Here is an 8,080-nt window from a genome sequence, read left to right as displayed (position 1 = left end):
CCATTATACCACATTTCATACCTTACGGCACCCTCTACAGTAGAAACTCTGAGAGGATTTTTAGGCCTACTTGAATAAGGAGAAAAGAGGAGAAATCAAGTAGGAAATTTTACAATACAACAAGAAAGAAACCCTTGACGTTTCCCCTAGTACACTCCCACTGGTGTTAGAGTTGAGATCCCTTGTGAGAAAAGGAAACCACACAGACTAGGTTAATTAATTTGCTGAAATCAACAAATCCACAGAAAACTATTACTCTTTACTCAAAAAGACAATTATTATTGGATCACTACATCTACAGCTCATGGATCATGCTAAGGTACCATGGGCTATAGAAATCATCTTTATGCAGGAGTTCCCCAAGACCTGAAAATCATTTCAAAGTTTCCTCTGGGGTAAAAAGATTGTGGGATGATGAAAATATGTTGGAACTAGTTAGATAGAGGTGACAGCTGCAAAACACTGTGAATGTACTAAATGCCACTGAATTGTACACTTTGAAATGGTTAATGGTTGACTTTATGTTATGTGAATTGTACCTTAATAAAAAACAAAAACAAAAAAACACTGAGAAAGGCTGACTAGGATCAGTTGAGACTTCCTGAAGGGTAAGAGACTAGACTTGGCCTTGAAGGATGTTGAAGATCAGAATTTAAATCAGAGGCAAGAATTGGTGGAGATGGCTCTAACGAGAGTGTTTTTCAAACGCTGACTGCCACAATAACAAACAGATTTTAGCGCAACCCAGTTCACGTACACACGTGACAGAAACAAAAGTTCATGAAACAATACTTACTCTTCCCAAGCATAATACACTGATTCTTTTATTCTATTCTACCGTATTCTGTTTTTTTTTTTCTTTTCCTTTTTCTTTTTCCTAAATCCTGGTCATGATTCATTAAATTGATCTCACAAAATGAGTGACAAACTCTAATGGCCTGGGGTCTCAGGTTAAGGGCTTTGGACCTGATGCAGGTTATTTTAAGGCCATGGAATTGACCACTAAGAACATAGTCAGGAATCTGCCGGCAGAATTTTAGGCTGGAAAACCCTCTACCTTGTGAATAAAGTGATTGTTTTACGATTATATTTGTCACTGAGCTAAACTTAAATTGGCTTAGCTAACACCACACAATGAAATCAATATGTGTACTATGTATTACTCACAGTTTTTCTCTCTCAGTTGTTTATCATTTAAATTGCTGGTAAATTTCCCAAAGAGTGATTTTTCCTACATTAATATATAGGCTTATATTAATCTAGATAAAAATAAATTTCAAGGTATTTCTGTAAGAGAGACAGTTTCTAAATATGTTTTATTTTACTGTTGTGAATTCAAAAAATTTCTTTTTCTTCTTAAGGAAACAGTTGCTTCACTATAAATTAGAGGATGGACTATTTACGACAAACCCTCCTAAGATGGTGGCGAGGTAGCTTCATAAAAAACAGAAAGTGTGCTCCTCATTATTCATTAGAGACATTCAGGATCAGCTACACAACCATCTGTCTAAAATGCTGTAGAAAGGATTTTCAGCTTTGGCTGGAAGTGTCCCTTTTAACTTTAATATCCTATCATTCTTGACAATATGCCTGAGATTCTCTTAGCTCAATACAAATCCAGCATGTAAATTCTTGGAAAAAAGATACTTCGGGTCTGGAATTGTGATCTTTCCCTAAGGTTTGCAATTAATTCACATCAGAATAATTTTAACGTCATCAGTGATACAAATGCTTATATTTTAGAAAGCACAATACTTCTTGTATTTCAGATATAGAAGGAGAGGTTGCACATCACCTAGCTGTGGACAGAAACCAATCTATCGCTCCTGACTGACTACCAGCAGCTAATTAAGGGGGGGAGCAAGTTCTTTTTTTAATTTCTAAGAAAAAGCGTAAAAGTTAGTTAGCTTGTGTTATAATTTTAAACCCAAACAGCCAGTAATTATGCTATCTCCAGGAGGCCAAGGTTTTTCTCTCAATAATTTAATTAAGCAGACAAAGCTCTGTAATAGGCAGGAGGGAGGCGGGGATAGAAAGGCCAGATTTGGCTTTACTGACTCTGACCATTCTGTGCCAGAGAACATCCAATCTTTTAAGTGCAAGGTTTTAAAAATATCAATTTTTTGGCAACACATAGCACCTTTAGCCCCAAGGCTAGTGTAACAATTTTTTTTAATGCAGCCACCTGCTTTGGGCACATACTAGGACACTCAGTATATAAATACCGATTTGTTGAATGACAGCCCAAGGTATCTAATAAGTATACTGTCATTCTCTAGTTCTCACACACACACACCCTCCTATTGGTCTGAGGCATGAAGTAAATAAATATTTTTTTAAATACACTCACAAGTCTAGAAGCAGACCCACACATATTTTGGATACTTGACTTATGACAAAAGTAGCTCTGCAGAGAAGTGGAGAAAAGGTGGCCATTTCTAAAAAATGTATTAAGGACAACAGAACCCAAATGGAGTTGCTTATGCTAAGCCCCATGTTACCAAACTGAAATTCAACTTAGTTACAGTTTCAGCTCTCCCAGAAATAGAATCTTAAACCAATCAACCATGAATCTCCTGATCAGCATTAGTTAGGTAATCTGCCTGAGAAACCCCTGCCATTCCCTATAAGGAAAGTAACCTTACAATAACCAATCCGATTTTTTGCCTAGTACAACTTCCCTACAAAATCTCTTGCCTTGTATAGCTCTTAAGAGCTCCTTTCCATCTGCCTGATTCATTAATCACTGAATAAAGCCAGTAAAGCTCTTCAAAATTTACTCAGAATTGTGTTCTTTAACAAATGGTTCTGGGTTAACTGAATATCCACATGGGGAAAAATACAACCTGACCCCTCTACCTCTTTTCATACACACACACGAAAATGTATTCTAGTTAGATTATAGATCTAAACATGAAAGGTAAAAACAACGAAATTTCCAGATGACACAGGAAAATATCATCATGAACTTGGTGTAAGGAACTATTTCTTAAATAGGAAACCAAAAGCACTAATTTAAAGGAAAAATTCTTCATCAAAAACATCATTAAGAGAGTAAAAAGGCCAACCACAGACTAAAAGACACTTACAACACAAATATCTGACAAAGGAGTCATGTCCAAAATCTATGTAGAACTCCTACAAATCACTAAGAAAAGGGCAGGCAACCCACCAGAGATTAGACAAACGACAAATAGACACCACACAAAAGAGAATATCCAAATGACCAATAAATGTGTGAAATGTGCTCAATTTCGTTAGGAATCAGAGAATCGTGGATTAAAACGACAGAGTCACACTACGCCCACTGACCAAAACAACTAAAATTTAAGAGACTAACAATATCAAGTGTTAGAAAGGCTATGGAGCAACAGGAACATAAAATGCTGGTGGGAATTTAAATTGGTATAAGCGCTGTGACAGCATCCACCAAAGCTGAACATAAGAATGCCATTTGAAAAATTAAAAATTAAAAAAAGAACTTTACTAAAAAAAAAAAAAGAATACCATTTGATCTGGCAATTGTACTGAGAGACATGAACAGGAATAGTCACAGCAAAGTATTCTTAATAACCCCAAACAAACCAAATCTCTATCAAGAGTAAAATGTGTATATAAATGATGTCATACAGTGGAATACTCTAGAGCAATGAAAACATACAAACTATCTCTAAAGACAGCCACATGAACAAATCCCACAAACAATGTTGAGCTTAAAAAAAAAAAAAAAAGCCAGTCACAAAAGAATAAAAACCGGACATTTGCATTGATAGAAATTTCAAAAGCAAGCCAAACCGAACTATAGTGGTAGCAGCCAGGAGAGGGGTTGCCTTTGGAGAATAGAGAAGGGGTAAAGACCAGAAAGGGTCATAGGTGGGGTTGCCATGTAAAATACAAGCTGCTCAGTTAAATTTGAATTTCAGATAAACAACAAAGAATCTTTTAATATATGTAGGTCCCATGCAATATTTGGGACATGTATTTTTACTTGGTAAATCCGGCAACCCTAGTCAACGTTGATGCTTTGGGAGTCCTGGTAATATTTTCTATTTTGATGTTCATTCTGTGATCATCCATTGTGCACTTTTCTGTATATGTGTTATACTTCACAATTTTTTAAAAAAGCAAAAGTACACTCAGTGCAGCCTTGCAGATTTTAAAATATCTCATTCAACCACTGTTCTTCCTTCCCACCCTTAATCACTGCATGTGAGAGCTGTGGATCTGAAGTGTTGCTAGGCCCAAAGCTGTGGGCTCTACATTCAATTTTGATTACTTTTACACAGCATGCTTCTTTACTTCTGGAATCTTTTTTCATGCCCTGCCTTTCAGGGGTCTTACTTAATCTGTGTGAGCTTAATCTTACCAAAGGGCAACGTTAGGTTGGAAGGCCAGCCTCTACACATCAGCCAAGAAATGCACAAACCAGTGTTCAAGAAACAAGTTGAACTGGCCAGCTAACCTGTGGGGGTCAGAATGCAGTGGCCTGAAGCTATAAAGATAAGTGGTACTTTAGGGCCAACAACTTGGATGCAGACACTGTTCAGGATCCATAAAGTCGAATGCTTCAATCTGCTGCCTGCTTTCTAAACTTAACAGAGGTTTACACAAATACCTTGAGTGGCTCCAGCAAGTTCCCTCCCATCAGTGTATTACTTACCTACTTCCTACAGACACTAATGGAAAACCCAAGTAAAGAGTAGTGACCAGTGCAAACAAAAACCTGAATCATTTTTCTGCTGTGGTTTAAATAAGATGCTATTTACTGGCAAAAGTTCTTGCATGCTCAGGGTTTTTAATGTTGTTGTGTTGTGTCGTTTGGTACTTTCATCTTGTTTTGAAATGAACCATTCCCAATTCTAAATGAAGAAAGAACTCCTCCAACTTTGGATCGTTCACTATAAAGTTTAGGATCAAACTTTAAAGGCAGGTGGAACCCTTATCTGCCCCCTACCAGCCTTGAGAGTGCCAGGTTTCTTCACTCTAATAGCAAACTCTTTCACAAAGGGTATTAAGGATCGTGATTAGGCTCCTGGGCTGTGGAGACTGGTTGCCTGGAGGGAACCCAGCTTCACCACTGAGATTGAGTAGCTCTGGCCAGTGAGTGACTGACTCATCACTCTGTGCCTCAGTTTCCTCCGCTGCAAAATGGGAATTAAAAATAGTAGCTACTACAAAGGGCTGCTGGGAACATCTAATGCTGTGTAAGGTGATTAAAGCACAGCTCCTGGCACACCTTCAACGCTCAACGATGATTATCATCATTAACCTACCATCGGCTACCTTCGAGGGTCCTAACACCTATAAGGACTCTACTTCTGTATCTAACGCAGGAAAAGTATCCAGATGCAGTTGGGGAGAGGGGGAAGGGGAGGTAGAGAGTAAGGGTTCCACCAGCCTACAAATTTTGGTCCAAGCTGCGCCCAGTCCACAGAAGGCGAAGCAGCGTCACGAGGCCTCCAGTAGGGGCCGGGGGAGTGTCCACACCTGGACCCCAGACTCTGGCCGGGACCTCTGACCTCGGGCGCCCTCACTACTCACGTTGCGGTTGAAGCTGTGGCCCGGCAGCAGCGGCAGCGCCATGGCTCTGAGCGTCCGAGGGTGAAGGGGCCGAGAAGAGGGGCCGGCAGGCAGCTGCCACCCTGCAGCCGCGCTGTTTGACCCCCCGACCCCACGTTACCTCGAGACCGAAATAGGTCTCACGAAAGGAGAAGGGGCTTCGACAGGCCGGGAGCTCGGGGCGGGGCCGGGGCGGGGCTAGGGGAAAAGCTCCCCGCCCGCACCTCCCCCCCGCCCACCCCACCCACTCAGCCGGGTACGGGTCTCCCGAGGCTTTTCTCTCTACACACATTGTGCAAACACAAAGGCTGACGACCGCACCATTCCCCGCCCCCGGGGCTCGCTGGTTTAACCCTTGGATAGGGCTCAAAGCCTTTCATGTACTGAAGCTCCTCTGTTGCTTGCACATTTCTTGCCTTTTGGTTATTAAATTTAGTTCAAACACACAGAAAAGTGCAGAAAATAAGATGACACCCGGGTGCTCACAGAAATGTAACACCAGTGAATGTTACATTTACATCAGCTTTAATTTTGTAATTAAAACGTTCCAGATGAATCCAAAGCCACACATACCCTCATCTGTCTCCCCACCCCCACCCGCGCGATCACCAGCACCGGAGAAAACCCATTCAGCGGTAACCACCATCCTCCGTCCTTTCTCTGTATCTTTTTATATTTGAACTAAACATTTGTAAGATGCTCGTTCCTGGTGCAATCATAGTGGCCAGGGGCCGCGTGAGTTGGCACAAAATGCAACCTCTGTCAGTCCATCATGCACCCAAGATGCCCAAGCCAGAAGCTCCTCTCCCCACGCCTACAGCTAATCCCTCCCTGAGTCCTGCTCTACTGTTTGGACATGCTGGGTATCTCTCAGCCACCACCCCTTCTGTCTCAATCGAGACCCCATTATTTCTTGTCTGGTTTTCTTTTAAAACAAGCAAACAACAACAAAGAAAACAACTAAATAATCTTGCCTCCAGAGCCATCCTCTTATATAATTCATGATGCACCTGTTAACTCTTCTGCTTCAATATTCTTCTATCCTTCACGAGGCAGGCCAGCTCCTTAGCCCAGTCAGAGCCTATGTCAGGAGGCGCCCACGAACTCCCTCCACCCCTTTCTTTGCCCCGCTCCTCTACTCCAGCTCCGAGAAACCACTGGCAGTTTCCAAACCGGGCTCTGCAGTTTCTCCCCTCTGAGATTTTGCAAATGTTACTATCTGCTAGAAAACACCCTTCCTTCCTACCTTTAACCTGGGTAACCCCTTCTTGTCTTTCAGGACTTGGTTAAGTGTGGGAGAGAGGTGTGGAAGACTTCGTCATTTCTGGGAAAACTTCCTCCACCCTCTCCAACTTCCCCATCTGTATTAGGTGCCCATTCTAATGGTGGCTTTTGTGGTACTGCATTGTAATCATGGTTTTACTTGACTCTCTTCAAATGCCCCCAAGTTCTTCCAGGGCAGGGACTCTATCTCCTTTTTTATTCATTGAAAGCATACATTATTGGTTTTCTATGTTTATAAATTTTACACTATAAATTTCTTTTTTAAAATTTATTTATTTTATTTATTTATCTTTGGCTGTGTTGGGTCTTCGTTGCTACGCGTGGGCTTTCTCTAGTTGCGGCTAGTGGGGGCTACTCTTCGTTGCGGTGCGCGGGCTTCTCATTGCAGTGGCTTCTCTTGTTGCAGAGCACAGGCTCTAGGCGTGCGAGCTTCAGTAGTTGTGGCACATGGGCTCAGTAGTTGTGGATCCCTGGCTCTAGAGCGCAGGCTCAGTAGTTGTGGCTCACGGGCTTAGTTGCTCTGCGGCATGTGGGATCTTCCCGGACCAGGGCTCGAACCCGTGTCCCCTGCATTGGCAGGTGGATTCTTAACCACTGCACCGCCAGGGAAGCCCTACACTATAAATTTCTGCTACCTGCTTTTTTCACCTAAGATTTTGGTTTTGAGATTTCTACATGTTAACACATGTAGATCTATTTCATTCATTTTAAACAAATTGTATGATTATACCACAAATCACTGATGCCTCTGTTGTCATCTGTTGATGTCATCTGTTGATGACGATGAGGTTGTTTCCAATTTTTCAGTAGTTATCAACAATGCTGCAAAGAACAACCCTCTCCTGTTTCTTTGGAGATTATCTAGGCTATATACCTAAAGGTAGAATTGTTCACACCTTCATCTGTACTAGATCTCCAGAATCTTTGAACCAATTAAGAAAGTTCCCCTTTCACCTTCATCCTTTCAACAATAGGTATTATCAAATTGTATACTTTTGAACAATCATCTGAATAAATGTGAAATGGTATGCCATTGTTATTTTAATTTGTTTCTCCCTAATTCCTAGTGCAGTTGGTCATCCTTTCACAGGCTTGTTACCCTCTTCTGTGACTCATCCATTCCTATCCTTTGCTGATTTCTCTATTTGATCATTTGTAATTTTTAATATATATTCTGGATACTAATCTTAGGCATAGCAAATATCTTCTCATCATTTGTGGTTTGTCTTCTCCATTT

The sequence above is a fragment of the Delphinapterus leucas genome, chromosome X (assembly GCF_059928025.1).
Source record: "Delphinapterus leucas isolate spDelLeu-1000000601 "Yukka" chromosome X, BTC_Dleu_Yukka2, whole genome shotgun sequence".
NCBI classification, from domain to species: Eukaryota; Metazoa; Chordata; class Mammalia; order Artiodactyla; family Monodontidae; genus Delphinapterus; species Delphinapterus leucas.
Note: the sequence above shows the minus strand (reverse complement) of the source record.